Source organism: Chinchilla lanigera, unplaced genomic scaffold, assembly GCF_000276665.1.
Source record: "Chinchilla lanigera isolate Chin_1 unplaced genomic scaffold, ChiLan1.0 scaffold00048, whole genome shotgun sequence".
NCBI classification, from domain to species: Eukaryota; Metazoa; Chordata; class Mammalia; order Rodentia; family Chinchillidae; genus Chinchilla; species Chinchilla lanigera.
In genome coordinates this window covers 11,069,015-11,096,779 of record NW_004955449.1, presented here as the reverse complement: position 1 = coordinate 11,096,779, position 27,765 = coordinate 11,069,015, and the positions used below count along the sequence as shown (strand labels likewise).

The 27,765-nt window shown below is 33.8% G+C and overlaps 1 protein-coding gene and 1 long non-coding RNA gene across 2 annotated transcripts in view; one reads left to right on the top strand and one right to left on the bottom strand.

Moving 5' to 3' along the window:
- Positions 1-27,765, bottom strand: part of Kcnh7 (potassium channel, voltage gated eag related subfamily H, member 7) — a 442,427-nt gene that overhangs the window by 398,414 nt on the left and 16,248 nt on the right. The window lies entirely within an intron of this gene.
- On the top strand, positions 1,786-26,339 carry LOC102016214. Its single transcript, XR_262498.2, has 5 exons — positions 1,786-1,929; positions 3,313-3,380; positions 13,995-14,092; positions 23,031-23,070; positions 25,900-26,339. It is a non-coding gene; the product is annotated as an uncharacterized LOC102016214 (long non-coding RNA).

Sequence of the window (27,765 nt, the reverse complement as noted above, 5' to 3'; positions counted from 1 at the left end):
ACAAAATACTGACCAATTAAATTGAATAGCAGAATAAAAGGAGTACACATTATTAAAAAGTGAGGTTTATTCATGCAACGCATACTTGCATTTTAGCAAGTATGTTTAGCACTTTAATAGTTTAGCATACTTTAATAAAAAATAATCTGAGCTGGGCATGGTAGTGCATGCCAGTAATCCTAGCACTCTTGGAGGCTGAGGTAGGAGGACTGCAAGTCCAAACCCAGATTAGACACTAACAACTTAGTGAGAAACTACCACAAACTGAAGAATAAAAAAAGGTCTGAGGATATATATTAGTGCAAAGGCCCTGGGTTTAGTCTCTAGTAACACAAACAAAAAAAGTCACACACACATTAACATTATGAAGGATAAAAATCGGGTACAGAAAAAGCAGTTGTGAAAAACTTCTGTTATGCTTAGAATGGTGAGCATGTTCACCTTTAATAAATCATAGTTCCTATGCACTGTCAAATATAAGTTATTTGAAAGAGCTGTAGTTTTAGTATAATAAGTGTCCTCATCTTTGTTTAAAAGACATCACTTGGGACTTAAAAACATACTTTTTTTTTGCTTAATTTTGTCCTTTTAAATTTTGAATCTTTTGTGTGTAAGATTGCACAAGAAACCCTGGAAACTTCTGATCTGAAGCAATTTCAACCTAATAATACAGGTGACTTTCCTTGTACAGTGTTCTGAAATAAGTGCCTAAAGGGTGCATAGATATATAAGATGTAAGTCCAACTAATAGGATTGCATTCTAGCTAAAGGATAGTGAGGGCAGCACAACAAGTACATAACTCCCATCACCCATGTGCTGGCAACCTGCTTCAGTGTATCACATACCTCTTTTCCGTGTATGCAAAACCATTTTCTAATCTTGTTCACAAGCAACAGACATGCAAATGGTATCTTTCTACACTCCTAAAACACATCTCCTTTTAGTGTTGGGCTAGAAAAATGCTGTACAACCACTCAACTTGGAGAAATCATTAGAGCTGTGGCTTTTTTAATATGCACTATAGCATACACATTGACTTCCAGGATGGCTCCACACATATTAACAACTGTTGTCCTTATGACATTTATTCTTTTTCTCTCATGTGCAAGTTCCTCCATACATTTATAAACTTAAGCCTTTTCCTGTTGTTCATATGAAAAATGTCTCAGAAAACCTTCACTCAAGTGAGTTGCTTCAAATTGTCTTATTTATTACCCATAATAAACCAAACTTTTTGCACCACTGATGTGTTCCTATTATTAACATATGATAATGCCTAACTCCAAACTGGAAAATAGTATAGGTCCTAGAAGAAATTGACATGAAAAATCACTTTGTTAATATGTATAAAAACACATCAATTTTTCTTAATATCCTCTACTTTTAAGTTTTAAAGTTCTGATTCATGGCTTTGACTAAAATATATATCAGAGTTAGTGAAATTATACTATGATACTTTTCTTTTTAGCTATTTATTGCACTAACTATTTTGTCTAGTTGGCCAGTAATGAAGAATAGACTTTAACTTTAATATTACTAAAGTGAATAAGTAATCACAAAATCTGTATTCTCAGACCTTTGACTCACTTGATAGATACAAAAGGATGCATTAATTAATTGTAGATTAAGATTTGCTTTGCATATGAATGATGATTTAATGTTTATGGTTCAGTTATTAGGTTATGAAGTGAATTTCTAATAATATCTTCCATATCATTATAAAGTCCAGTGGTTAGATTATAATAAATTTATTTCAAACTTTTATATTTCATGAGAGTTTGACAGTGAAAGAGAAGAGAGAAGTAGAAGAAAGGAGCAGACCACAAGTGAGGATGCCAGACTACACACATGTCATGATTCACACTTCTTTGTTTGGGGGCATTCCTCTTCTACCATATCCAGTTTCAAATGGAGCTCCTCTGGATAAAGTAAGCTTTGGTTTCCCTGCTCTCACCTACCCATTGGCTTCCAGCATTTTCACACTCTGATATTCACTGGCCACCAGCTCTAAAATGGTACATCTCCAAATCTAACAGAAGAAGAGAATGACAAATGAGCTACAGAGGATAGGCTTGCCTGCATTCACAGTTGGGTACTGAGGGCTTCATACCGAGATGCACCATGAAACCTTCTCTGGAAATCAGGGACCAGTTGTTTTCATGTTATGTTGAGCTACACCCAGAACAGGAGATTCTGTACACAATTCAAGACAGTTCTGAACTCCTTTCTCTGCCTAGTTTCATTTTTACAATAAAAGAAAAGGCATTTTATGTCTTTCTTATAAGCTAGTCCAAAATAACTGGGTTATAGAAAGGCTGTGTGCAGGGAATCACAAGCAAACGTTGGGTGTTTTAATCCTGGGAAATGAAAGGAAGAGGAGTTTTTAAAAGAGGAAACTAATGACAAAAAGCAGCACAGAGTGAGAATGCTACCTAAAGTTTATATCTGAATATGAATAACGTGAGGCCCAAAGGATGACCAAACAGGAAAGTTTAGTTCTGGAATAAGTTTAGCCATAGAATAACACATAAGCATAAAGGCAAGGTTGTTTACATGTACCCCAAATAATCTCAAAGAAAGTGCACTGGTGCTAGAATCAGAGAGTCTTGGGTTTGATCCCATATATATTGTTGAATAGATGCATGACTGGAAAAGTTATTTAGTTTTTCTCCTAATTTTTCTAATTTGTGAAATGAGTGTAGCAATCTAGACATTAAAGGATTCTTGAGAGTACTGAATGTGAGAATATATGTAAGGCCCAGGATAAACCCTAGTATGTAAATAGCTGCAAGCCAACACAGCTGGAACAGGAGAGCTGTCCACACAAGCCGAGGGAAACAGTGTCTCATGGGACTGTAAGAGTTATGCGGAGGAATGCTCAGCTTTGCTTCATGGGTGGTAGTGGCTCTGTTACTTCACTAATGACAGCAAGTTTAAAGGTTTCTGTTCCGGAAATGAGATTGATATAATTGTTTTGTGGTCACGCACTACCTACTTGTCTTAGATAATGCAAAATTCATGGCACATTCTTTATTAAGAAATCACTTCTGAAGACAGGTACTATTTGTGGTTTCTCAGCAGTAGAAGCTGTGTACAACAACTTCTGCAGTATACTTAGTGTGGTGCCTATGTGAACATTTGGTAAACAACAATTCTCACTAACTAGCAACTCCAGGATATCTGCAAGAAAGCAGAAGCACCAATAAAATAGGCTGTATTCATGTTTGTAGGAAAGCCATTGTTGGAGCTTTTAAAAATCTGGTTTTTCATTAATATTATTTTATTTTTAAATTCTGGATTCCTGTGTATAGCACTGAAGCTGTAGAGAAGGACTCAGAAAACCTCTGTGACCTGATTTAATTTACACCCAATGATGTAGGTAAGCCTTCCTGTGTAGTGTGCTAAGTGTACAAGAATACATTGGTATTTAAGGCAAAGGTCACTTGAGAGTACTGTAGCCTAGTTGAAGGATAGTGGGGCAGGAAAACAAGTAGATAATTTATTCTGTTGTAAGGTATAATATGTAAATTCCCCATTTACTGACACTATAGAAGCTTGACCCAGCAACATTAATGACTCCAGTCTTTTGCTACAAACTCTGGTTCGATCACAGAAATCTTCCCAATATTATACCCTAATAGATGCTAATGAATGTATGATTGGAGTCAGTAATCTTGTTTCCTGGGATTGTGAGTTGGGGATTCTTGCTGGAAAACACACTAGTTCCATAGGAGAACAGATCCACTCATTAGCATCTCTCAAGGTGTAATTTGAACAGAGAAGTCTAATGTTACTCGGCAGAAAACAAAAGTTGTCATAGGAATGAAGAAGCCATCTATTTCAAGAGACTGAGTGGTTATTATAAATACTTGCAAAAAGGGCTAAGTGTGAGAACAAGAATTAGTTAACTGGGGTTATGGAAGAATATAGGCATTCAAATTGTACAAAGAACAAAATGTAACCCCCTAAATGAACCTATACTATTTTGGGCCAATATGAAATCATGGTTTGCAAACCCCTGAAGGTATAGGAATTAAACTGTTATGCAAACATGCTTGGTGACTCAGCATGGTGACAGCGGTGACCCACCAAATGCCTTTGGAGAGCAGTAAACACCAGAAACAGGTTTTGCCCAGAGCAGACCTGACCTAAGTAGAGGTGCTGCATAGGGCAAGACACAATCTGGAGGAGTCTAGTGAAGTTTAGAGGGAGAGAGTATGTATTCCCTACAATTGGTCAAGTACAAAATATTAAGGAACTAGAATTTTGAGTTGCTGCATTTGTTTTGTACAGTTACCCATTTCAGAATTTGAGAAAAGGCTATTTCTGATCTCACTTCACGTTTGATAAAATTTTAAAAAGTGTAATGATGAAAATAATCATCTGTGTGCTATGAATTCAAGTTTTCCTTAAAGAAATAAATGTATCTGCTTTTGGTAAATGAAAAAGGTAGATATAAAGTGTGCCCCACTGTTCTCTTCATAACCTTTATACAATTATAGATCATTTATAGCTCTTTCCTATTTTCATCAGTAGAAGTCCTCTTAGAAGCCCTTTTTTAAAAAAGAAAATGAAAATGGTTAGCCCTAAGCCATTTCAAAATTTAGATATTTGCCTTTTGAGCTTTTTGTCCCAGTGATTTTCTGAAGGACATATCATAGAGCTAGTATTTTTGAAAAGAATTCAAAGAAGCAAAATTTTGCCAATGCCTTGAACAGTATTACAATAGGTGTTACTATGGTAGAAATTTTTAAAACACATATAAATTTTAGAGGATTTCACAGAGATATTTCATGACCTTTACTGTATATTCTATGTATTGTATGATAACATTTTGGACAAATATTTATGATTTACTTGCCAGGAACCGTTCTCCTAGCCCAAGAATGTAAATGACAGACCTACTTCAAATGCAATATAGGTGAAATTTTGTCTCTAACCAAAATAGTCAGCAATATATATTGACCTCTTATGCTAGTGTTTGATTCTGTCATTTCCTAAAATAGTGGACAACATGAATCAATTTATGTTTCAAGTTAGTTGTTGGTTAAATATTGCCTTAAAATTTCATCATCTTTAAGATTCAGAAATAGAAGGATATTCTGTAGAATGGGCTGAGAGATCTATAATAGCATTTACACTTTCTTTTCTGTATCAACAACCTAATATATACCAGGCACTCCACTATGCATGAAAATGTCTTATTTCATGCAACTCCCAATTCAATATAAAAGCTAGACTTATAAGCATAATTATACTGTTGTAGGAAGCCAGAAATGCTGTTTCATGTAGCATACCGTATACTTTGGATTTACTATTTGTGATGAAATTTTGATTGGCCATTTACAATTAATATTGATATGTTCTCAGTTTGCTTTCCTTACATTAAAAAAGAAATCTGGTCTCCAGTCAACAAAAGCAGACTCCTGTGTCTCAAGCTTTGGCCCCAAAAGAATATTCAACTGTCTCTTATTCAGCAAAAACACAACTGAAAAAAAGTAGGAAAAGTAAAAGATATTTGGAAAGATGTTCTTGCTAGAAATTCTCAGTTTTATCCTCAAAATATAGCAGTGAGTTGTTTTTAAAAATGTTTTTTGTTGGTTTTCATTGACAGGCCCCATAAGAAATGAGTTTACTCTTCACATTTGCTGTCTGGGTAGCTGAAGTTTGCTACTGGTATCTGAGTAGTCAATTATTTGTCTGTCACCAAAGATCCGCTGTGTGAATCCCCACTTGAGAAATACCCCTTATTTTTTAAGTAGTAAAGGAAGCCTTGCTTCCCCTGAGAAACAGATGTTTTCTCCGTTTTTAACTGGCACTTTCTGCATTTTCCTTAAGCTGTCAAAAAATTCAGTGCCAAGTCCAAGGCTCAAATATAGCAATAGTGGTTTTTAAATAGTCTATATATTGTTTGATTTTTCCTCCCTAAATGTGTTGTTTAATTTATTTTTCCTTCTACTTTAAATTTTGAAGGAAAGTCTTGCTATTGTATAGCATTTGCCTTTGCCAAAGCAGTTACATATGCTTTGTGCAGTGCCATAGATAGCAGGTTATAGCTAACAAATTAATATTTTCAGACCTAGAATAACATTGATTTTCATTGCTCATATTTAAGTGTTTATAAGACTGTTTAGTGTGTCATTGTAAATAGTTCAAAGTAATTTTTACTTTATCAAGTTGGTTCAGAAAAGCTTTATTCAGAGAACTGAGTTCATGTAAAGTCAGATTTAATTGTATATAAATGATTAAGTGGCAATTTTCATTCTCTACCTCAAGATGCGAAGGGGCAAAATTTAACAAATTTGAGATTAATAGCAAGGACCAGGTAAAACTGTAACAAACTCTTGCTATGCGAGAAGATATTTTCACTTTCAGTAAAACCATTTGCATGTCTCATTCTGTTTTCAAAGCATGAGAAAGTCCAGTGTTGTGGCAATAAGATATTTGCCTTTTGATGTTTCTGCTCAGTGAGGGCTTATCTAAATGCAAAAAAGAAATGGGCTTTACATTATAGATATGATTATTTCATGTACACACACAAAGTGGATTGCTACTGTAAATGTATAGAAATAACTCAAAGACTGAACCTGAGAAAATATAAATAGACACACTTTGCCTTATATAAAAAGAAATAGAACTCTTATTAATACCACAGTTAACAATGGCTATCACACTGGCAGTACTTGGGGACTTCCACTGAGCCTTCCAGAAAGAACAAATGATTGATAGTGAGGGGACCTACACAAGTTAGGAAAAATAACCATGCACAAAAATGAAAACAAATCTTGTTTAGAGATTTTAGCTAGATAACTTACAGAAAAACATATACAATGTCAGAATTTTTAAATTTTTATTGAGCATATTCTCATTAATGTTTATCCATCATCTACAACTTAAAATTTTGATGAAGACAATTTACTTCCAGGATTCCTCAAACCTTAAATCCAAATTCTTCATTAGGTGAGATTTGAAGCATTACCTTATTGTCACAATAAAGAATATTATTTATCTATTACCCAATCATAATGGAACAACCATTGTTTGGAGAAATTACTAAGTAAAGCATCTAATTTGAAGATTGTACTAGTCATGCACATGAATAAGAACATCACCTCTAAACACTAAGGGAGAGAGAAAGTCTATGGCTTTCATAAAGATGGGACACCTTATGTGGATTCTAAAACCCGACAACCACCAATGTTGATATGGATGATAATTGCTGAAGTACCTACTTTTGGTGCCTCCAATGTGCTTACATCTCCTTGAATTCCTCCACTTTTTGAGTACTAAAAGTAATCCTGCATTTCTGTTTTTCCATTATGTTTGTGTGACGAGTAATGTTTCCAGAGACAAACTTGTAGATGAAAGTACTTAGCAGCAATCACTTTCTGGCTTTTCTTTCTTCGTTGGAAGAATAAAATGTACTCAAATGCTACATGCAGATATTATCTTTTTATGCCACACTTTAAAGTAAAATTCATATTTTATTTTTTAAGTCCATATTTACGTATAGGGAAAGATGGAGATATGTCATCCATTTCTTAAAGAAAGAAACTTCATTTAAATGTAATTGGAACTAATTTGAATGGAGCAGGAATATTTAGAGAAAAAGTGCATAATATCATGTAGAATAAAGCAAACTATTCTAAAAATAAATGAATACCAGGAAAAATATGTTAATGAGAGTTAAAATATGAAGAAGACAAGCTTTCCTTTTTAAATGTAAATGTTTCCATTTTTACCTTAAACATTTATACTTAAACATGTAGGGTGCTGAATTTAACAGCAGGTATAACAATCCTCAAAAGTATAATTGTCTTTTTGTTTTTAATTTGCACAAGCAAAATCTGGAATAAAAAAAAACATTAGTGGAAGCCTACTGCAACTTCTTGAAACAGTTTTTCCCTTACTAAGAATGTCATATCTAAAATAATTCAGTACCAGAAAATGTTACATAATCATTCTGACATTCTCAAAAGGGAACACAATCATTTTTCATCACAAATGGGTGAAGCACAGTGGGATGCTCTAAGTTAACATATTATCCCATTCAGCAATCCTTCCATGCACATTATAAAAGTTAAAAGCATTTGATGGATTAAACATTCTGGTATCACATAGAACAGAACTTGATTGAAAATGATCAGCAATAAACTCCACTAAGAAATCAATTAGTAATTAAATCTTAAATAAGGAAAGCCCCTGCCTAGAGTTCCTCCTGAGTAGTGATGATTTAATGTAAGTGATTGGAAGAAGGAAATGGGCATGTACTTTAATGAATTCATTATGGCCTCAGTACTTCACTACGGCTCAATAGTTATTCCTTATATTCCTATTGACTTACTGAAATCACAGCCTATTTATTATAATAAATTTTATTCCATACATAGAAGAACATTTTATACTCTAGTAGTGGTTTGCAAACTTCATTGTACTTAAACCACAGATTTATGGACCCTGTACCCAGAATTTTTCATTCAGGTGGTCATATGTACAGCACAGAAATTTCAGTTGTATGAGTTTAAAAGGTGATGTTGATCCTGTTGGTTTAGGAGCTACTTTGAGAACTACTCTTGTATCTTAACACCCTTCTAGTGTTTTGTTTTGTTTTTTTCAAAGAATAAGAGAGACTATATCATCAGAGTTTTCTAGCACTCAAGAAGATTGGGAAAACATGTTATTGGTGATGAAAAGCTGTTGGAAACAATAGCTGAAGAACATGATTTTTGTACTAGTTGCTAGGTCTAAGCTCCACAGGATTTTCTTTATGAGAATATTTAAGAGACAACTTTCCTCCCTTCTGCTACAAGCTACCTTTTCACTCTGTAGTCATATTCTAAGCATGGCTTGATTTATCTGAGGCCTGCAACTAACTCTCACTGGGACATGTTAACTTAAAGCTAAGTAATTTCACTGCGGTCTTCTCTCTACACTGCAGTAAAGATAGAATGTTAAGCAGTAAAGATGGAATGTATGCTACAGTGTAATTTTAATTTTTCTGGTAGCTACAATAAAAGAATAGTAAAAAAGAACAGATAAAACAAATTCTGACAACATTTTTCATTTAACCCAGTATATGCAAAAATATTGCAATATGTAACAAAACACAAAAGTTGTTTAGGAGATGATTTCCATCTTTGGACTCAACTTTTAAAATTCAATATATAGCAAATACAAAGTGTATCTCGACTGAGGTGTTAAATTTTCAGCAGTTCAAATTACAATGTATGACAAAACAATTTCCTTTAATACACAACTATTTTATACCATTTCAAGATTTTAAATTAATTTTAATTTAATTAAAATAAAAAAACTTTAAAAATTTTCTCAGTAAAATTATTGTATTTATTTAGTAGCTGCCATGAAGGACAAAAGAATTCCACACCTTTAGCCACAGCATGAATCCAATTCCTTTGGCAGGAAAGGCCTGGGAAACCCTGCTGCAAAGGATGATATCAGGGAAATTTGTGAGCCTCCAAAATAACTCAGATTCCACAGAAGAGGAGGAACTGAACAGCTTAACAAAGGGCAAAGCTCAGTGATATCACCAGGATAGAGAGTGACAGGCCCCTCATCTTCACTGAAAATAACTTTTGTTCAAGTAACCGAGAACAATTCAATGATTCCAGAGAAATTATTCTATTTTATTATCTTAGTTTCACCAGAATTTCTAGTTTGAAAATGAAATGCTATTCTTATACCATAATGAAGGAAAAAACATGAGAATTTCAAAGTAATTCTATAATAGGTGACATTGGTAAACTAATAGTGTTTACAGGAAACTTCCGGGCACTTTTGTTAATCTGTTTCTGTGAGGTATTTACACTACATTGTACTATTGAAATTAACTGTCCACTCAGAGTTATTATCCCTGCTTTCTAGATGAAGAAAGTGAAAGAATATAATGTTCCCCAGGCCAAGTGGCTAGTAAATGATCCAATACATTACTCTAATCTTTTTGTCGTAAATTATACACCAAAGTAAAAAGTACTCTCTTGGTGCACTGAGACTCCAGAGGTGGTTCTTGAATTAAAATAAATATGCTAATAATTTTATTTCCAGGTCACCAGTCTATGAACAATAGTCTTTGCAAAGTAAAATCCTATATTATCTCATAGTACTGGAGTATTACAGAGAGTAATAGAGGAACAGGAGAACTTGCAGAGAGCTGGAGCTCAGCAGAGCTGCACTTTGGTTTACTGGTGCGCTCTCTCTCTCTCTCTCTCTCTCTCTCTTTCTCTCTCTCTCTCTCTCTCTCTCTCTCTCTTTCTCTCTGTCTCTCTCATTCCTCGTTCTTGCACTCTTAGTCCCAGGACCCAAGGACAAGGACACCTGCAGTGCACTCAGCCTGATCATTCCGCATGGCTCCCATTTCTCAAAAGCTAATGAAGAATTTTCTTCTAGGAACTTCTTAAAATCAAAGGAATTTTATTTCATTTTTCAAAAGGAAAAGTATATTTGGATTCACAAACATGAAATTTTCTAATGTCACTGCCTCAAACACTAATACAGATTTTTAAACACATTCTAAAATAAAGATAAGTTTAGTTATTTCGGGTTCTGGAATAATAGCTCATCTCTCTGTATATTATCCTGAATAGAGTGAATTTGGAATGAAGACAGAAAAAATTCACTTGTAAACCACTACTTACTGAGTTCTTACTATATGCTCTGTTCTGTGATCCACAAAAACAGTAAATGCCTTTGAATTTTAACTGACACAAATTGTTACAGTAGTTCACAAATTTCCTTATCTTGATAATTCATGGGTAGAGAGCATGCAATTACCAATAGCTGTCATTACTATTAATAAAAAAAGAAAAGATTTAGTCTTCCAGCCTTCAAATTCTGCTATCCAATGCTATAATTTGCATTGTGCTTTAGGGCATTCTCTAAAAGACAGCAATGGGAGAAATACTAGTAGTCTGAGACAGTAAAAGATCTCCCAATAAAGCAACAATAACTTGATATTACCTTAGGCATTCACACCAATGGCAATACTGGAAGTTTAAATTAAATTTGTGGTTTTGGTAAAGTTGAAATTGTAGGCATAAGATTTGTTTGGTTGGTCTTCCACTGAACTGCATCCAGCCCTGTTAAATGTTCTATTATTTTTATTTTTGGAGACAGGGTCTTGATAAGTTACCCAGGCTGTCCTTGAACTTTTGATTCTCCTTCCTCAGCCTCCAGAGTAGTTGAGGCTATAGGTGTGTGCCACAGTATCTGGTTAAAAAATATGAATTTCATAAGGTAAGGAGAGAATAAAAAAATAATTAGTGAGTTGATTGATTCTTAATTTCATTATAAAAATCATGGTGCTTGGGATTCAAGGGCTTTGTCTGGCTAGAAAAATGCTCTTAACACTGAGTTACAGCACAATCCCTTGATGAACTCTTTAAATTATAAGTGCAACCTAAATTGTTCACTGTTATACAGATTGCTAGATAATCCATGTCTGAAAATTTATGTAACAGACTATTAAAATAAGAAACTATAGTAATAGAAATATAGAAATATAAAATAATAATAGAAGTATAAGCAGCACAGAAATAGAAAGTATGAAACTATTATAATAGAAATTTATGAATTTGAATTATATGAATTATGAATACCAGAAAATTATGAATACCAGTCTTTACTCCACAGGGGTTCTTTGGGTGGGGAGAAATCACCAGGATTTGGCTAACTGGCATTAATCTTTTGTGTTTCCCAGAACGTAAGAAAGACTTCATTTTTTCCTTTATACCATATAGTATTTTTGGAATATTTTATTCCATTTTTAAATCATATATTCAGTTTTAAATTTAGAAACTGCCAATTCATATAAAAACCAGGTTTAAAAAATCTAAACAATGCAGTACATATTTTACCAGATTTTGAAAATGTGACTGTCATCTTAGTACTCCATTTCTCCAGGTTAGCTATTTTGGTATGGAACTCATACACATACACACATACATGTATGTGCACACTAATATGGGTGTATGCATAGCTAATATTTTTGTTATGGTTTTTGACTGGATGTCCCCCAGTGCCTCATGCAGGCATGGGGTGGGCTACTAGAGTTTATGTTTGATTCATGGTCCAGTGTTGGGATTATAGGTGTGAGTGCTATGCACCCCCTGAGGTGGATAGTTTGTATACAGTGTAAGGGAGAGAAATAGGCTGCTTGCCTCCACTTCTTCCTTTTGCTCTTGCTGCTTTTGTTGTCTTAAAGTGTTGCCCTTGCACTCTGCCACTCTGCCTTGGAGCCAGCTGGTTAAGGACTGAAATCTCCACAAACTGTGAAAGAAATAAACATTTTCTCCCTTCAATTCTTGGTGTCAGGTATTTTGTCTTAGTAATGACAGAAAAGTAACTAAGACAACTTTTATATGCAATATATACATATGTATACAATGCAAGTGTACAATAAATAAATCTGAATTACATTTTTCATAAAGGATTTTGGAATTAGTTTTCAGTCCTGAGGACAAGTAGTGGCTCAGTAGAAAGCAATATGGATAAGGGCTCGAGGTTGTGAGATATAGGCAGCTAGTGGTTGGATTTTGCCTCTGATAAATCATCAGATTTGTCCTGACTTGGATAACATAATGTTTCCTCGGCAAGGCTTAGAATTTGCAGAGTGAACGCTGCCTTGCACACATTAGTGATTAGCCAGTGTATCCTGACAGATATTCTGACACATTACCAATTGAATTCCGTAGACAGAAACTGAATCAGGATTTTGATGGAGTCCTTTTTTGCGATCCACTGACTAAGAGTTAGTTTAAATTATGGTGATTATGATCATTAAATATACAGAGATACAGATGAAATCATTAGAAAGGCCTATGTTATATAAAAATGAAAACTGAAGAAAAAAATCTATGTGGTAACTGTCACCATTCTTTTACTGAGACAATGTGAATATAAAAAGTAAACATTTACATTGTCTTAAGTCATAGGTCTCTTTCAAATTCTCTAGCTTCTTATTTCTTGTGATATAAATTTATTAAGAACTAGTTTTTTCAAAGCTATCATTACTTTAACTTATAACATTAAGAAATACTGGAATGACATTTAGATACTCTCACTTTCTCTTTTCCTAGAATAAGGTCAAAACTTTATTGGCATTAGGTAAATTCACTGAGTATAAAACTTAATTCACTACTTATGACTCTTGTAATGAGCACTATTGCTCATTTTAGTAAGAAAAAAATGCCAGACTTGTTCAGACATAAATTTTGCTAGAATATTTTGGGAAGTATAGTAAGATCATTGAAACTTGCAGAAGTGATGTTTTCAAGTATCTTTTGGGCCAAGGATAGAGCTCAGAGGCACAGCACCTGCCTGGCAAAAGCAAGGTCCTGAGTTCTATCCCCGGTACCAAAAAAAAAAAGTTAAAAAGAGAAGTATCTTTATTTTGAGGGTAAGAATAGCTCAGTTCTAAATTTTGTACTTCAGAGAATTATTTCTAAATGTTCAGAAGGTAGTAAATATACAAAAATAATTTCCATATTTTCAGTATTAATGAGAATAGAAATGTGATACTACAATAATATTAACTTACTCTACTAAGGTTGTAATTCTTTTATAGATCATTATCATTTATTCTTAATGGAATATGCATTTATAATCTAATAATAGCATGTGCAACATATCTATATTATAGTATTCATTTCACAGTTGAATGCACTGGAACTAAAAAAGGTAATATTTTAACATAGAAAATGTATTTATTGTGCTAAGAACATAATTCTGAAATGGGTGAAAAAATAAATCAAGACATGGAATAAACAGAACATCTATCAGAAATTTCTCATCACAGTATACTCACACAGGATATTCTCATCACAGGGTACTCAATTTCTCATCACAGGATACTCACACATCATAAAAACCAAGTGAAATAGGAAAGAGAAATGTTTTATACTGTGTTTACAATGGGGGAGAGGTAAACTTCTATTAATATGAAAGTAATGTTTGTATTCACATTTGCTTTTCTCACCAGTCTTTAGGCTTCATGTCTGCTCTCATTGTCCATTGTCTCATTCCATCTAAATGAAGCTAGAACATTGATGCCAGCAAGTACCGCTCTTGGGAGAGTTGGTGAGTGGAAAACTATTTTTTATATTTAAAATGCTTAACAGACATGATTTTATGTGTGTCACTTTCTTTTTAATCTGCATATATCACAGTGCAGAATGCTGAAAATGAATTTAAATTTAGTTCTAAAATCTGATGCAATATGTGCCTCTAAAACTTAGTGTCCTAGTTTATCTTAAAATACAAAAACTTCCTCTAAAAAATTAAAAAAAGAGAATAGCACATTCTAATTGGTCAACAAGCTTCTTATGCTAAAGGTCATCCTCCATCTCTAAAATGAGATGTTAGCTCAAAATATTTTTATCAATTTTAGAAACATCTCTTTGAATTTCAAATATATATTTTAAAATTAATCCAATTTGGCATAGTAAATTTTCAGAGGAGTCAGAGTCAGACAATCTCATGATGAAGGACTTCTACAAACATTATAGATGCTGGTCTTCCAACTCTTTGCTCTCAAGATTAGTCATGCATTGAATATTGCAAGGTGAGACAGAAACCTAAAGATAGGCATACTTTTCCCATTTGTTCTTCATCAGACTAGGTTAAAATGTAAATTTTTCAAAATGTAGCTAGAAAGTAGCTAGCAATCATAAAAATACTATCATTAGAGAAAGGTATTTGAAAATGCTATAAACAATTCTTAAAAATGAAGTAAATTTATAGAGCTGCCATGTGCTAGGGCAGCATGTTTCACTACAAGCATTCAGCAGGTGTCAAGTATATGCCAGGAGCTTTCACAGCCTTTGGGTTTCATCATTTTGCCAATATCCTGAGGCCCTACTTCACAGCTGAAATTGAGGCGCTAAAGATTTTGCCCACAATCCAAATCCTTGTAAATAGCAGAGCTAGGACTTGTACCTAGCACTCAGAAACTAAATTCGTTTCTTAGCATCATATGAATCCTGCACTTTCAAGAATGAATTATCTTGTTCTGTCAATGATAAAAAAGCTAGTATCTTTTTTTTATGCATACAAAACACTATAAGTGTTATTCTTAAAGAGTTTATAAACAGGAGAGAAAAAATAAAATTTATTATCATAAAACAAATGTAAATCAGTAGAGATTTATGGCCATCTTGTGTGAAACAATTTAGAAGTGTTCTTAAGAGAAATTTTGAATTTAAAAAAAAGCTTGGTAAAGAAAGTTGATAAGGAAATCATCATGATTTGAGACAAACTGGAAAAACATGAATGAAAGTTTGGAAATGCATGTGTGTGCGTGCGTGTGCACAAGCATGCATGTGTGTTCATAGGACAAGGATTAGACAGTTCTAAATATCATGGGGGGGAGTATGATGAAGTAAAGAATCGATAAGTTGTGTCACATCAAACTATGAGATTATTAAAGGCAACCAATGTTGGGGTTCAAACACTTCATATAGTAAAGGACATACAGCAGGGTGTAACAGAAAGCTCAGAGTACTTTGCAGGGACTAAGTGTAAATATTATGTGAGAACTCTTGTTTCAATCTGTGAATGTGTAGAACAGAGTGTATGTCTTGGTGTGTATACCCACACACACAATACTAAATTTCAACATAAAATATAAATTTTCTGGTTTTCACTGAAAATGTTGGAAAAACATCAGGACGCATAGTGGAGGTACTTTTGGGATAACTGAACAAAATGGCAGAGGCTTCAGATAAGCAAGAGAAAGAAATGGGATTCCTTCAAATGTGTTGAGAAAAAGGGATGCAAATTAAAAACAGCCAAAGTGTGAAAGGCAGTAATTACTGGAACTAACAGATTTGCCTGAGCAGGAGCAAGTAGATTTTTGTAGTAATCTACTGAGGTATTGGGAATCTAGAGCAATGTATTAGCTGTGCATATAAAGAAAACAAAAGTACAGACTGATGACAGACAGAAAGCATACAAAATGACCATAAGTAAAAAGGATGCTGAGGTAAAAATAGGGTTTTCATCTGGTATGCCAAGAATGGTGCTTTGCAGAGACCAGTTTAAGATTATTGAGAGGAGAAGATAAATATGGTTTTCACCAAGCTAATCTTGTACTGAATTTGAAATAGTCATTAGACAATTCTGAAATGTGGTTCTTGACTATGGACAAGGAGTTGGACAGTAATGTGTGAGAAGTTAAACCACAGCTGAAAGATCAATACTAATAATAAATGTGTAAGATCCAAAGATAGCAGGCGGTAAAAATCAAAGAAGCAGGTAGGTAGAAAGCACACTGAAATATCAAGGAAGCCAAGAAAGATGAGTCAAGCAGACTTTATTTTGCGGAAGAGCAAGATGATCTGACAGTGAAGATGACTTGGAAGGCTTTGAGAGTGCAGCTTCTCTGGTACAGTCAGGAATGGAAGAGGGCTGGGAACATGGAAAAAATGGTGAAGAAATGCAGTGTGGAGGTAAAAAGAAGCCGAACAAGTTTTGCAAAGAAAGAAGGTGACAGAGTATGCAGAGCAACCAACTATAAGATAAGATATCTCCTTTTCAGTCTCACTCTACAATTCAGGAAATCTCTGGATGTTCAAAATCAGACTGGACACAAAGACAATGCAGATACTGTATTGAAATGTCTAAGGCTGGAGGAGAGGTCAGAAATTCTGGTGGTGTGTATATTTAACAGTATACTATTTTGCGTCCACAAAACAGGCCCAGGAATAAGTGTTTTATTGCAATCTTTAGTTAAAAAGAAAGATAATAGAACTGTGGATAAAAATGAAAGCCAGATTTGCTCTGCCCTGCCAGAACACTCTGCCTCAAACATGTACATTGCTCTTCTTTTGTGTAATTTGTGATGGTGTCCTTGAACTCTATAGGAGAAAATTTTGTTAAAGGGGCTATAAAATATTAGGTTGCCATCAAGGGTGATTGGTGAGGCTCATTAAAACTTGGAGGAGCTTTGAAATCCTTTACATCAGCACTTTATATCCATCATTCATTCTTTCCAATTGTTTGTGGAAAAGGTATAAAAGCACTGAGAGTCTTAATTATTTCCTCTTCACCATCAACCTCTTCTCAAATAACTTACAAATTTTGCAATTCACCTGAACTTCATGGAAGTCTGTTTAGACAGAAAATTTAATTTTAATATTTGTACCGTATTTAAATTCTTTACACACTAATTGTGACAGAAATGTTTAATAGGCCTTGCACTAGCATTAATAAGAATTGGAAAGAATCAAGGACTTAGTTACCTAAATCAGGGATATCATTACTCTCTTTTAAGACTTCTAATAAATTCTTTTTTTGTTGTTGTTTTTGAGACAGGGTCTCACTATGACGTTCAGGCTGGCCTTGAGTTCACTTTGTAGCCCATGCTGGTCTCAAACGCACAACAATCCTCCTGCCTCAACCTCCCAAGTGCTAGGAGTACAGGCATATGCCACCACACCCAGCTACTTCTAATAAATTCTAAATTTCACTTAGTAAGAATACTTTAAGAAAACATCATAAAATGATTTACAGAATTATTGATACAAACTCAGATGTGTTCTAACAATTCAGCAATAAGAAATGTGAATCATTCCATCAATACATTAATGAGAAAAAAAATTTGAAATGCAAAACCATATCATTCCATGCGTGAGCACTGCTATCACCTACTGTTCCTCTTAAGCAGCACCATGTCACCCACATAGCTAAGGTACCACTAAGCTTCACTAACAGAGACACATCTGCACTTAAGAGTGAAAATCACATAACACTGGATGGCCTTTAGTAGTTTCCATTTCAAAGAATCTTGAAAAGCAAATGTGACACCAGATTTCTAATGAATATCAGGAGTTAAGACTGTACGTAACTCAATCATACACCCTTTCCTTTCTACAATTAAGCCAAGTAGGCCCACTAGTTATAACACTGACACCAAAAAATCCATATGTGTAATAAAATAGTATATAGTAAGGCATACTGTGATATATGTACCTGATGCCAACATTATACGACAATTGTATCATTATACCCTGCATAGCCCTCCCTATTAATATCTGTTTATTATACCAATGGTCACTCATCACAGTCCACTGAGTGCTGCGTACTGTAGTTGCATCACATACTAAGTTGCATCACATACTAAGAACTATACTAAGATACTAAGTAGATAGTATCACATACTAAGATCACATACTAAGATCCACTGTAGTTGCATCACATACTAAGAACCATCCAAAACCCAGCTACACTGGGTTTACTCCAGATGATTAGGACCCTGTAGGAATCTGTACTAGCCTGATCTAGGTATTACCCTACATTTATGGATATTTTTCCGTTAGTGGTGGTGATCTGATTGATGCAAGCCCATGTTTTACAGGCTGATTAATATCTGTCCCCTCTTCTACCACCAGTCAGATCATTATTATGATTACCAAATGCAAATTCCTTAATATTATTAACATTAATTTTAGTTGCAGTTATACTCAGTGAGTTTGAATAGTTTTCTAGTGAAAATGGGTAATATAATTTGCATTTAAAATTGCTTGGATCAGCAGGTGTGGTGGTGCATGCCTGTAATCCCAGCACTCGGGAGGCTGAGGCAGGGGATTGTTGTGAGTTTGAGACCAGCCTGAGCTGCAAAGTGAGCTCAATGCCAGCCTGAATTGCATAGCAAGACCCTGCCTCAAAAAGACCAATAAATAAATAAATAAATAAATAAATAAATAAATAAATAAATAAATAAATAAAATTACTTGGATCATGTTCCCCTTCCACATATTTTTTGCAAACATGTTGTATTATGATAGTGCATGGGAATAGGTTATGTTATTGAAATATCCATAAAATTTTGCACTCTAATTGGATAGTCCAGCAATAGAACTAGCAATTAGAAATTAGGGTAAAATGATTTGGAAAATGCAAGCCATAAACATCTAAGTCTTTAAATAAAATAAATAACCTATCTCTCAATTCTACTTTTTTATTTTAAACTGAGGCATAAGTACCTTGACAGTGCACATACACTATCAAATTATCAAATTAACAGAGACATTTACTAAATGATGGTAATAGCAAATGAAGTAGTATGCTTTCAAGGACTTTGACCAAACACTTCTCCCTTCAAGATATGGAGGTGTTAAAGAACTGAAAGTGTAATTTCTTTCCCTTTCATAATCTATTATACATTTTGGATTTTATTAACTCCTTTATATTCTTACACTAGGGAGACAATACGATATTTACAAGTGTGGGTCTGGTTTATCTCACTTATGAGTATGGTCTCTAGTTGCATTCATTTACCTATAAAAGCCTTGAGTTTATGTTGTTTTTATGGCTGAATAGTACTCCATTGTATAAAAATACCACACCTTTTTTACCCATTCCTTGGTTGATAGGCATTGGAGTTGTTTCCAAGATTTACCTATGACAAACTGGGCTGCTATAAACACACATCGCTGTGGTATGCTGTTTTTAATTCTTCTGGGAAAATACCTAGAAGGGGAAGAGCTGTATTAATTATTTCCAAAATTGAGCAAATTAAAAATGTAATCAACAGCATGGAGCAGGAAGAAGTGAAATGTGTTTCCTGGGGTTCTATAATTGACCTTCCATGAATATCCTCCTAAATAAAACTGAGAACCAAGGGTCACTGAATGAGATCATGGTTTGCAAAATGCCACTGCTTCCATTAGGAAGTAATCTCTGTGGATTATATTAACAAGTCAGTATCTGAAGTTATACCCAGGAAAATATAAACAGGGAAACAAACTCCAAGTATGGCTGTAACGAGGATGTATAGTGCTCATTTAATTTTTTTTTTGGCAATGAACATGAATTGTCTTCATGGCGTTAGCAAGTCTGTATACTATTAGCTTTTCTTAGGGACACAAACATAAATGTTTCCCAAAATGATCTATAAAGCCTCATTACTAAAATCACCTGCATGAAGTCCTAAAGCCCAACAGATCAGGTTACCAGCTCAAAAAGATCTCCTTTCCTTTTTAATGTCCCTATAGATGCTTCATGAGATATGGGTTTCTCCTTTAGAACACTGCAATATAATTTTATAGCAAACAGTGATGCCTTACTATTTTAATATATAGTACAAATAGCATCATGCCTTCTCAAGAGGTTTAAATCAATTTATAGATTCACGCACCTCATGCATTATATTGGATAAAAAAAATGTGTCATGAAGGGTGATTTTAAAAGTACCCACCAGAGCAATGAGGAAATAAAAATCTGTATCACTGCCTCAAACTCAGTGATGAATGCTGATTTCAAACTCAGACAAGATGCCCCCATTTTTACAGACAGGAAACAAAATCCTTATTGATTCTTGCAAGAATACTGCTCGCTTGAGAAAGCAAGAAAAATGACGACATTGTCACTATACAATGCAAAATATGGCAGTGTAATAGAAATGGGAATATACGGACCTTTTGCTTCACATGCCAAGTGACCTTCAGCAAGTCACTTGACCTTGCTTTATATCTCTGTAAAGTGAAAGCCACTGTAACAAAAAATACCAAAAAAGAAAAAAGGGTGAGAAGGTAGGGAGGAAGGAAAGGGAAGAAAAAAAGGCAGGCAGGAAGTTGGCCAAGGGAGTAGCATTTGGGGAGCATCTACTCCAGGCTAGAAACGACAGGTACACTCCTTAGAAAACAACTTAGATGACCCCGGTTCCTTAGCAGCTTAACATTTTCTAATTCTGTAACATCACATCGCCAGGTAATATTGTTTTTAAATTGACTCTAGGGTAGAAATACCTTTATTGTTATTATCTTGTTTTCATGAAGCTTAATCTAGCTACTTTACCAGAGAGACAAAATGGGAAAGGCAAAACCAACCTCAAGTACTAGCTTTTACTCCTGGAAAGTAAATCTGATGTTTAGAACAAAGACTCATTATCTACAGACTGGGAACACTCTCATCTGTGTAACTGTCAATATGCGGTTCTCACACAATGGGATGTAATGAATTCCAGGGCTTCTGCCTTTGAGCAGGGACAGTTAGGGTGTCCTGCTATCTATTATTCACCACTCTGCCTCAGCTCCAAATAGAACAGTAAACAGATCCAAGGAATAAATATTCTTCACAATGAAGAGTTCATCATCCTCCTAGGATCAGGGTGTCTGGTCTCAGATAACCCTCTCAAACTTAGCCTGTCGGAGATTGCATTGACAAGCTTTCTTTTGAAGGGAGAAAGAAGAAGCCTCTCTCTTTCCTTTTGCATTGTCTTTGTATATTCTTTCTATTAGTCTTTCTTTGCCTTGAAGCTATTTTCCTACTCTACTTTCTGCCCACAACACGACTAAATCTTTACTCTCACACGTGTTTCCTTAAGTTTGAATCTCTCCCTCTCACTCTCTCCCTCTCCCTCTTCCTCTCCCCCTGCTTCTTCTGTTTCTTCCTCCTCTTCCTCCACTAGTAACTAAATAGCAATCAGGAACTTTGCCTCTGTACTCTGAAAGTCATAATTTTTCACAGAATAAATGACTTTCCAAATATTTCAAATGTAAAGACAATAACTACTTATAACAATTAAAGGACATGTATATTACCTTCTAACTCACTTTAAACATGCTACTTAAATTTATAATCAGAGAAACAGAATTAAGAAGATAAAGTTCTCCATTTGCACTAGTGGGTTTTCAAAGATTCTAAATACACTAAAGTAATCTTCATGATAATATTTAAAATATGAGACAAATTAATTTTCTCAAAGAAGATAAACGTGCAAAAAGCTTCAGTAGTTTATTACTTAAATAAAATAATCTATGCAACTCACGTTTTCATTATGGCAAATGTGAATAAATATCATTAGAAACAATCTTAAGAATTGTACAGTTGTGTGTGCACTAGGTTTTAGAGGTGGCTTTGAATTGATTTTGTTGTTATCAAAGAGTGAGAGACAGAAACACAACATGTGGGTTAGTGTTTGATGGGTTACGCACACTGGAACCCGAAAGTTATCTAGGGACTACCATCACCGAAAGTGGGTTGATCTTAATGCTAATTTTAAAAGTCAATAAAATAAGTTTTGCATCTTAAACATGCCTATCTGAGCCCTACCAGCCTGAAATAAACTTTTCTTTTACATGTATTTGCACGTTCAACCCGTACTACCTTCTGGGAATAACTGTATCTTAATTCCAATTTAACTACATTCAACATGCTTTCATTCAGTCTTTAAAGACAATTCTGCAATTCTAGGTTTCACAATTTTAGTAAGAACATAAGTAGCAAATTTGTGTCTTTAAATTACATAATCAAGCTGCTTCAAAACCTTATTCTCTAGATTTAAAAATCTTACTTAGAAATTTGTCTCGCATTATTCCCTAACCACTCTTTGCTTCAGTAGAACTCTGGATCTGCATCAGAGAAAAATTAACTTTTATTAAAATGGTCATTCCTTCTCTTTCTGATAACAGAATTTCAAAAACTACAAGCAGAAATCAATACAAAGTACCTTACCTTGAAGGACTCACACATTATTGAAGATCTATTTGCCACTTAAGAATAAATTAATTCCCTCAAACAAAATTGAGATACTATTTACTGACATAGAAAAGAATTAAATGTAATTGGTTTAGATATTTTTAGGTAAATGAAGTATTAGATTTAAAATTTGCATTCATTACAGGTATAAGGGATTAGTAAATGCATCAACATATGATAAAAAATAGATGAGGCCCCTGGAGACATTACTAAAATCTGAAACTGAAGTGAGGAAAGGAAACCCAGCTAGTCATTTATCAACATGTGTAATCCTGCTTTCCTAAATTATGAAAATAAATACTGGTTGGTATCTCATTGTATTTCTAATATTTTTCAAAATTAAAAATAGCATAAAATATAGAAGATGAGTTGAGAACTGGTATTTTTATTGCTATAGTGAAATGCAACGAACACAATTGTAAGTAAAATTAATTCCTTATTCATGAAAAGAAACATCTAGAATTTAAAGAATGTATTTCCCTTGATGTATCTATTTTTATGTCTTACTGAAGTATTTGTAATGATTGTGTTCTTACAGGTAGAGTCTGATTCTGAAAGAAAGCCACTTTTAAACTGAGGTAAATCTTACATACAAAGTTTACCTAAAATGAACTGCAAATTTAAATATAAAATTTGAGTTTGGGACAATGTAGAGATGCCAATAATCAACACTCCTGTCCCATTTGACACATCTATCACTCCCCGAAGTACCTGTCTATTCCCTTCCAGCCAGTCCTTTTATTTTTGTCTATTGCTAATCACCAGTTTGTTTCTGTGACCAGAGTAGATCTCACTAATCTTCAGTTCTATATAATTGGGATGAAATTAAAGCTATGCAAAGTGTATTCTCTTGTTTCTGGCTTTCTCTTTAACATGTTTTAGTGAATTATTCTTCTTGAATTAACAATAGTTTATTATTATTATTATTATTAATTATTATTATTATAAACCTATGTGTGGTTATTCTACAAATTTATTCACCTGTTGATAATGGTGAATTTTTTACTTTCAGGTTTTGTCTTTTATAAAAATGAAAACTGTTATAAATACCTCACAAATCATTTCATGGACATGTCTTTTCAGTTTTCTTAGATTTGGACTTGGAAGAATAATTGCTAGATCATAGGATATTGTGCATTTAACTCTTTTGGGTTTCGTTCTTTTTTGTTTTGTTTAATTCTGAGATACTAAGAATTGAGCCTAAGACCTTCACACTGAGCTACATTCCCAGCCCAGTTTTCATGTTGATTTTGACACAGAATATTACTAAGCTGTCCAGGCTGGGCCTGACACTGTGACCGCCGTGCCTCTGGTTCCCAGAGTGCTGGGATTACAGGCCTGGCTACATTATCTTTAATAGTGAAAAGCTTTCCAGCTGTGTATAACATTTTGTAATCTCACTGGCAAATCATGAGTATCTCAATTGCTCCACTTCCCCAGTGATATTTCATGTTTTCCGTATTTAATTTTAACTGTTCTACTGGATTTTGAGTGGCATTTTCATGTGCTTAGTAGCTAGGGTGCATTATTCTTTTACAGTATCTGTATAAGTCTCATTTTATTTGGGTTGTGTTTTCATTTTTTATTTTAGGCAATCAGAAAAAGATATATTTCATAGATAAGTTTATATTTTATATACAAGTCCACCTTGTCAAATAAATGTTCTGAATATTTTACCTGTCACTTTTCATTTTGGTCCAGGAGATTTTAGAAGTGCATATGATTTTTATTTTGATGATTTCCAAAAATTTAAGTTATTTGATACCATTTTTTAGAACTCTTTACCTACTGTAATCTATAAAGATTTTTAAATATTTATTTCCAGAAATTTCTTCATTTTAGTTTTTGTGATCTTATAATTCAAATCGAAATTTCTTTTGCATAATACAATGTAGAGCTCAAGACCCATTTTGTTTCATAAGATTTTCCAGTTATTCTAGCTCATGTGCGTTTCTCCTTCAGTTACTATCATATCTTTATTAAAAACTCAATTCAAAGTAAATGTAAGGATAACTAGTGGCCTATTTTGCTCTGTATCTCTATTTATCCACATTGATACTCAAAACACATTGTCATGATTACTGTAGATCTACAACAATTTTGAAAGTGAGGTCATTTCGGTGCTCCAACTGTGTTCTTCTCTGTGATTACTATAGCTACCCAAGGCTCACTGTAATATTTGGCAACTTGTCTGTTGGCCTAAATATTTTTCAAACATAGATTTAAATAAAATGACAATAGCAAAATTTAGTACAGAAATCATTCCACTTATAATTTCATGATAATCATGTTATTTGAAGGCTATAGTAAATTTTATTTTAGAGCTGCCAATGACTTTTTATTATCTGTTTTGTTATATAAATTTTTGAATCAGGTGCAGTCATCTTGCCAATCCTAAGCCCAATCTGCTATCATGGGAGTTAGGATTGCAGATCTATTAAGGAGGACTCCACAAGTGTACCATATTGGGACTTTGATCCATAAACAAAAGAACTCTCCTTTTTCTTATTTTCTCCTTGACTTCTCAGAATAACTTTTAAGATCATTTTATTATTGAAATATTACACATTTCTGTTAAATTTATTCTACTGGTTCTACTTAAGTATTTATTTTAAATTGCTTCCTTTTTTTTTTTTGCTAGTTTAAAAAAGTCAGTGGTAACATCCCAAATAACAGGAGAAACTAATATCAGGTGCTTCTGATGATGTTCAAAGAACGTCACACCATTGCTATCCTCAACATGGCAAAAATTTACCACTCAGACCAAGTCATGAGAATTAATAAAACAATTTTAAATTGAGTATTCTACAAAACAATGAGACCATCTCTAATACCAATATCATGAAAGACAGGAAAGATAGAAAAACACTCTGACAAAGGAGACCAAAAGGTCATGACCTAAGCTGCAATGTATGGTACTAGTTTAAATCTTGAATTGTTAGTGATCTACAGGTAATAGTGTTATCTTAATATAAATTTTCATGAATAATTAAGCTGTAGTCACATAAATGAATTTCCTTGTTATTTGGAGATAATCTACTAATGTATTTAAGCATGAGGCATCAGTATCTTTACAAATAAATTCATATGCCTCCACTAAATAAATGAGTAGATACAAAATACTGGATAAAAAATATCAATGTTGAGAGATAAAGGGAATGTGGCAATTTGTAAACAATAGCTGAGTCTAATTGAAGGTTACAGGAGGATTCATTGTAATATTTCTGCAACTCTTCTGTAGGTCTGACATTTTTTCAAAATAGGCTTAAAGTAATAATAGTAAAGTTAGCCGTATGTATCATTCTTTCTTGTATTTTCACAACAACGGCAGCATAATAACCAGGTTATCACTTGAAACATAGTAGTAAATTTAGTTTATGAGCTGTCAGTGTTTTTCTTTATAATAGAAAGGACAATCTCTCCGTGGATTATGAAGATGAGAACAAATACAGTGTGGTGTACAGGAAGAAATGAACCTCAATCAAGAGTATCCTGTGCTGCACTTTTCTGTGACAAACTTTTTACAAAGACTAAATTGCAAGTAAACCAGACGGAAAGTCTGTTGCTTTTTAGTTTTTCTTTTTTTAATGTTTATGTTTTTGGTCTTATTTCCCACTTCTTGGTTCATTAGAAGGGGCAATGTTTTTTCAGCTGAAAATATAACCATTCGCAATAAAGTAACTTCATCTCCCCACATATAAATTCTCTGACGTGTTTATTCAAGCATTTCTTTAGTTCAGTGAATTTTATTTCAGAAATACAGAGTCAGAGAACAACATAAATTAACAGACAATCAGATAGATAAATGTGTGGAGGTTATAATTTCTCAGACCTCAATTTATTTTGCTCCATTCTTTTGATAATATTTCATCATGTGCAATGACCTCAACAGCCAGGAGTAACTTAAAAGGTAATGTTAGCTGAATCTGGGAAAAAATTGTGAGAGATTTATGACCATTATAACTCATGATTGCTTTTTTCATTTTTGAGTTGTAACACTTCAAAACCTAAATTTGTTTACAAGTCAAACTTTCACAAAGATGATTTCCTTTTTGTTTATACTAAATCCCCCAAGATGCAAACAGTATGAAAATACTAAATGTACCACATTGATCTAACTCTCCTTGAAAAAACAATTTCTTTTTTATAGGGGCAGGTATTGACCCCAGGGCCTGTGCATTCTAGGTAAGCCCTCCAGGGCTGGACTGTACCCTGAGTCCCAATTTAATATTCTTTATTTTTTCATTTTCAGTATCTGTACTTTCCTTTTGAAATTTGAAGAGATTTATTTTTACGTAAAAATTTAGAACCAACACATTGATTTTGCATTGCAAACTCTGTATTAATTCATAATTTATTGTTTTATTAGAATGTTGACAAATTGCTCCTTAAATGCTCCAACATTTCTGAGGGTGTCCCTCTTACTGAATGCATATCCTTCAGACAAAAGATTCCACATACCATATAAGCTTTGTCTTATCATAGATTATGATAGAGGAACTGAAATAACCAAGGTAAGATGGAGAAGCCTGAGGAAAAACATAACAATGCACTTGCTTTGTGCATACCCATGTTTCGTCCAAGATGAAGAACGTTTTGAAAGTCAAATATATCCTCCAACGGACTGTTGGCACTAAACAATGAACTCAGTCTTTTTTCCTCTAGTCTATTATTGCTTTCTCCTGACTCACAATGGTTCACAAAATGCTTAAGGTTAATCCTCTTTCCTAAGAACCATAAACATGGTATTTATAGAGTTATTCATTTGGAGTCATATCAAAGAGGTCAGCAGGTGCACTGCATTCTTTAGAGGAGCTCAAATCATTTCTCCAGATTGCAAGATGTCTTTGTGTGCACTGTAAGTGTTTTTTGCATTGCAAGAATGAATGGCTCTGTTTATAAACTCATCAGTTTAGAAGATCTAAAAGATGTTTGTCAATGGTATATACATTTTGGAAAATCTGATGGCTAAGGCCAGACCTACTTATTATGTAGTGTCCCTGCATCCAATTGTCTGAAACTATTCTAAATTTTTCCTGGTCTCATGGTAGAATTATTAATATCTTCTCTTACTACTTTTAAATGAATTCCACTTTGGCTACTAAATTATACACATAACTTAGCTATTCATTTGTACATTTACATCCACATATTTTCTTCAAAAGAAAGGTTTTCATTATTTCTATTTATTTGCTGTAAATAAAATTTATCTTAATTCTTATTAAGTCTTGGGTAGAGGAGATATGAATGCCGCCTACATTTTATTTTTTGTG